Source organism: Triticum urartu, chromosome 7A (genome assembly GCF_056163025.1).
Source record: "Triticum urartu cultivar PI428250 chromosome 7A, HENAU_Tu73, whole genome shotgun sequence".
Classification (NCBI taxonomy): domain Eukaryota; kingdom Viridiplantae; phylum Streptophyta; class Magnoliopsida; order Poales; family Poaceae; genus Triticum; species Triticum urartu.
Window position 1 is genome coordinate 240,875,272 of NC_141879.1, and position 6,000 is coordinate 240,881,271.

Below are 6,000 nucleotides of genomic sequence, written 5' to 3' on the forward strand. Positions count from 1 at the left end.
AAACATCTATCCACTCCTTGGATGGCCCACTTGGACCAGTCACTGACACTAAGGAAATGCTTGGAATTGCTACCAACTTCTATAAAAACCTGTTCAAGAAAGAGGAAAGGAGTGGGATCCACTTAGACTCAACCTTTTTTTCTAATGAAGAAAAAGTTAACTCTGCTGAAAATGAAAACCTTGAGGCCCCCTTCTTAGAAGAGGAAATCAAGAAGGTTGTCTTTGAATCATATGCAAATAGTTCCACTGGCCCAGATGGTATCCCCTTCTTTTTTTACAAGCACTTTTGGGAGCTGATCAAAAAATACCTGATAGCCATGTTTGAAGTTTTCTATCAGGGGGAACTAGCTATTCATGGACTTAACTTTGCTATGATGACCTTAATTCCAAAAGAAGCTGATGCTTCCAGCATGAAAAAGTTTAGGCCCATCAGTTTGCTAAATTGTAGTTTCAAGATCTTCACCAAGGTCCTCACAAATAGACTAGCCGTGATCCTTCAAAGGCTTATAGCTAGTAACCAGTCAGCCTTCCTTAAAGGTAGATATATCTTAGAAAGTGTGGTTACAGCCCATGAGATTCTACACTCCATCCACTCTACTAAAAGGCAAGGCCTGGTGCTTAAGCTAGACTATGAAAAAGCTTTTGATAAAGTAGATTTGGAATTCCTTGAAGAGCTGCTTAGAAAGAGAGGCTTTGAAGATAAATGGATCCATTGGATCCTCCAAGTAACTAGAGGTGGATCAGTGGGTGTTAAGCTTAACAACACTGAGAGTGATTTTTTCCTTACAGGAAAAGGTTTAAGGCAGGGGAACCCCATCTCCCCACTGCTATTTAACCTAGTAGTTGATATTTTAACTAGAATGTTAATGAAAGCAGCAAATCATGAGCTGATACAAGGATTGTGTCATGAGATTTACCCTGGAGGGATAGTATGTCTCCAATATGTTGATGACACCATTTTATTCCTAGATAGTAATCTAGAGCATACCCGAAACCTTAAAATGGTTCTCTCCAGTTTTGAGATGATCTCTGGTATGAGAATAAACTATAGTAATAATGAGCTTATACCAGTTCCCATGGATGCAGCTGAGGTGGGAGAGTTCCTAGAGATACTAGAGTGTACTATAGGTTCCTTCCCCATTAAGTACCTTGGGATACCTTTGCACTATGATAAACTTAGGAGAGAAGATGTTCAACCACTTATTGATAAGATTATGAAGAGAATTGCTGGATGGAGAGGGAAGCTTCTTTCTTACAGGGGAAGGATACTCCTCATCCAAGCATGTTTAGCTAGTATTCCTGTGTACTTGCTTTCTTTCTTTAAATTTCCTAAATGGGCAATAGAACTTATTAATGCCCAAATGGCAAATTGTCTATGGAATGATTTTGAGGAAGACAGGAAATTGCATTTAGCTAACTGGAAGATGGTCTGTATGAAGAAAGAATTTTGGGGGCTTGGCATCCCAAATCTTCATGAGGTCAACATATGCCTCTTAGGATCTTGGGTTAAAAGATACTATGAAGGCGAGTGGAAACCCTGGAAGATGATGATAGACCAGAAATATATGAGAGGCAAAACTAATGTTTTTGTCCCTAGCACCTCCACTAATACCTCTAGGTTCCGGAAAGGAGTGAAATCCATTATCCAAACTTTGAAATTTGGGTATAGATGGAAAATAGGGACAGGAGATAAGATTAGGTTTTGGGAAGATACTTGGTTTGGCACCTCCCCCCCTAGCAGTCCAATTCTGACACATCTATATGATGTGTAATGAGCAAAACAAGAGTGTCAAGGATGTCTGGGATGGTGAAACACTGAAGTTGACCTTTAGGAGAAACTTTGATAGTAAGTTGATGGAACAATGATACCAGCTATTGGAGATTGCCAAAGAAATCATCTTTGATGGTGACTCTGTTGCTCTGATCTAGCAACTTGAGAGTAAGGGTATCTACTCTTCTAGCTCCTTGTACCACGTGATTACCTTTAGAGGGGTGCAACCCCTATTTCTACCAGTGGTTTGGAAACTGGCAGTGCCCCCAAAAATTCATGTCTTCCTTTGGTTCTTCTCCCAAAACAAGCTAATGACAAGAGACAACCTTAGGAAAAGGCATATAATCAAACCGCTTGATTGTGTCTTCTGTGCTAAGCAAGAAACAAACCATCACTTATTTTTTGACTATGTGGTAGCCAAAAATATATGGTCATTTGTCAATCTCTTTTTACAAAAGAGCTTGGGGGCAAACTTTGAATCTGTGGCCCGACTTTGGATCTCTAATAAAAAGAATTTAGCTTTGAACGTAGTTAGTTCTGCTGTCCTTTGGTGTTTATGGAAATATAGGAACTCTATGATTTTCAGTAACACCATTTGGTCATATATTAATCAGGTGTGGAGACTGATACACAGGATGATCAAGTTCTGGGTGATTCTGATCCTAGAAACAAGCAAAGCTCGCGTGGAAGAGTTCTTGAGTGCGCTGACAAAGCTACTCCAGCAACCCTTGAGGATATCATGTGGCTGAAGAAGAACCCTGGATTGGATGCTGAGGTATGCTGGGACATCCTCAAGATCTCTGAAGACGGCGGTTTCTCTTCTCAAGCCAAGAAGCATGACACCGACGGCAAGACCATGGTGAACAGCCCCGTGTCTACCCTCGCAATCTGCTGGTCGCCCCAGGCGGCCCGGGCGCCACCACTCAAGAGAAGGGGAGCGAGCGGGTTATGTGGTGTGATCTCTGGTTGACATGCGCTTGTTTTGCCTTCAGTGTGCGTTCGTTTTGTCCTTTGGCTCCCGTTCGAGCAGGGCTGTAATTTTCGCTGTTTTAGTTCTGAACTTTTGAACCCTAGTTTCAGTAGTTTTCTTCCGAACAAAACGCTGCATGGTTTCATTCTGGTTAATGCAACCGGGGAGAGACCTCCCTATTCTTCTAAAAAAAGTGGGGCTTAAAAGTTCACAAAGAATGATTTTTTACGTGAATATGCATACATGTGGCCCAAGCACCCTTTAAATTTTGTTCAATAATATGTTGTATTATACACTACACAAGAAGACAAATTTTGGCCAAAAATCAACAACAACAAAATAAGCCCATCTTTTGCATATATTTGTCTTTTTTTGCATCTGTAACATTTATACTACACTACTATACATGCATGTACACATATTTCCAGGCCATAAAAATCCATTCTTTAACTTCAAAAGACATGCGTAGTGTGCCCGTGCTCCAAAGCCATTATTCGAGTCGGAGCCCACTTCTAATTCCCACTTTATAAATTTAAGAGGAAAGTATGCGCTCCCACCACCCCAAAAAATGCCTTCAATGGGATCAGATCCCCTACAAAAGTGTAAAACCGGTTAAACCACCCTCCCTACCCCCCCCCCCAAATTCCTTCAATGGGATCAAATCCCGTACAAAAGTGCGAAACCGGTTACCCCCCACCCCCCTAAAAAAATACACCAAACCATATCAATATGCCCATGGGTGGCATTGAACAAGATTTTAGGTGGTTTTGAGTTATTTAAGCTGACTCAACACATGATGTGGTAGTGCATCGACTCTGTCACTGATGTTGTGTTCATCATGAATATCCCAATCTGTACTAGAAGATCGGAAGATATCTGGTCATGGCATTACTACTAGAAGGTATTATATACGGTTCAGTCCACATACCATATGATAGTGAGCATCAAGGAGAGAAGGGAGGCATGGATCGACGACATTCCATCGGGTTCAAATCCTAAGCAAGAGGAAAATACCTCGACTAACCTATGGAAGATTCAGGTTCCCTCCCTAATTGTTTAAGATCAAGGTGTTCTTATGGAGGTTGGCGAAGCAATCTTTGCCGACATGTGATATAATCCAGCACAGGAGGATGTCGCAAACTAGTCAGTGTTCTGTTTGCAACGCATGTGACTCATGGCGCCACTCACTGGTTGATTGCATGATGGCTCTATGTGTATGGGTGTTGGTTGACGAAGATATATTAGGGCATCTCCAACGCCGACCAGCATATTTTCCCTCGCATCCATCCACAGACAGGGGGGATCAGTCCACGGACACAGATGCAGGTGCTGGTCATCCAACATTGCCCTCATACATCTGTCCTCCCTAATTTTAAAGGCCGCATGTTCAAATGGCCGTGTACATAGACTACACACGTTCAAATGTTCGAATGCAGTAGTAGTTCACATTTTAAAAAGTTTGAATATTACGTTCCAACATTGTAGGACCCTAGGACCCAATCGTTCCACATCGTCCTTCTTCAAGATGAAGTAGTCATCATAGGACCGGACACCATGGTACACACGATTGAAGGCAGTCTTGCACATTCGAAAACACCGGTGAAAATGGCCAGCGGAGTTGCATCAGGGGCAAAGTAGTCGTCCATCAGTGTCAAATGGCCGCACACCCTATTGCGGTTGAGCACTTGATGACCCTTGGTGGAACCCTTGAAATAGAGAGCATACTCCTGCGCACGCTCCGCGTCTTCAAGGACTGCCTGCGTCATCGCCATCTCATCCATGTAGTCCTTCTCGTCGTACGACTCAACATAGCACTTGTATATGTACTCCAAATTCGAACCCATTGCTTGACAGAAGAAGGGACAATTTTTTTAGCTTCGGCAATTCACCGAACAGTTGCCAAAAATGGTGAGTATAGCAGTGGCGGATGGTACCTGGCGGGGCGGTCGGAGGAGAGGGGTGGGACAACGATGGATGAGAAGTGGGGTGTAGCCCGGGTGGAACGCTGGAGGTGACGGAGACATAGAGTTACGGCAGTGCTATGGTGTGGCGGCCGGGATGGTGGAGCGGCGGTAAAGGCAAGAGAGACAAAAAGTAAGGGGAGAAAATGGGGAGGATGGATGCGCGGGGTCCGGGAAGGGTTTTGGGTGGGCTGGGGGTGTCGGAGGCCTACGTGGTTGCTGTCTGGGATTTGCAAGAAAAACTATGTCCGGACCGCTCGGTGGGCCGATACATGCCCAAGTTGAATGCCAAACACGCCTCCAAACCGCGCGGTCCGAACAGTTACAGGAGGTTTGAGGGTGAGCGTTGAAGATGCCCTTAGAGCACATGAACAACATGCAAGATATTTTGTCAAATAAATGGTTTTTATTTTTCCATGATCGAGTCAGTGTTACTCTTTGAAAAATTTGGTACACAGAGAGAAAAGTTATGTACGAAGACCAATGCTAGAGCCCTTTATTGACATTCTATTTTCTAAAGAGTTTTATGGATGAGTTTGAGTCCGTGAAGAAGGTAATAAATCTCACAACCTTCTCGTACATAGATGGAGCGGGATAGATGTAGGGACGGATCCAGGAAAGAAAGTGGGTCAGGGGGCACACAAATTTGAAGAGTATCTATGCAATTTTTTCAGAAAATTTGAAGGGTATCTATGCAAAAATTCCAACCTTGTGGCAGGGATGGGGAGGGCATGGCCCCCCCTCGGCCCCCGGGCTCCGTCACTGGATGGATGGATCCCTCCACCTTTGGATGACGAAGATATATGCTACACTTGTTTTAATTTAAAGTGAATTAGTCGGACTTAAACTTTTAAAATGTCTTGGCTTTGATACTATATTTAGTTCGGTGCATCAATTAGTTTATCAAAAACTCCAAACTGACAGAGAGATGCAAGCAATATGTTTCAATGCTTACGGATTAAGCACCCGTGAGTGATTTGCTTTTATGTAATAGTGTTACAATTGCAGTTAAGAAATTGAAGTGTTTCCAACTTATTCATATCCCATGTGCAGGTAACATGTATGACAGAAAGATCAGGGATAGAAAAGGTAGATTTCCTATTATGTAAACCTCCACATGAGAAGCAATACATGGACGTGGTAGAGATGAAGGAAATGTTTGATGTTTTGAGTTAGTACATTTGGTGGCAGTGTCGCAAGATTGTTAGAGAGGAGGAGGTGCAAAATCCAAATCGGACATGTGTTGTTATACAAGCATTGGCATTAAATTGTGTTAGGGCGGCCTCGGGACCATCTGC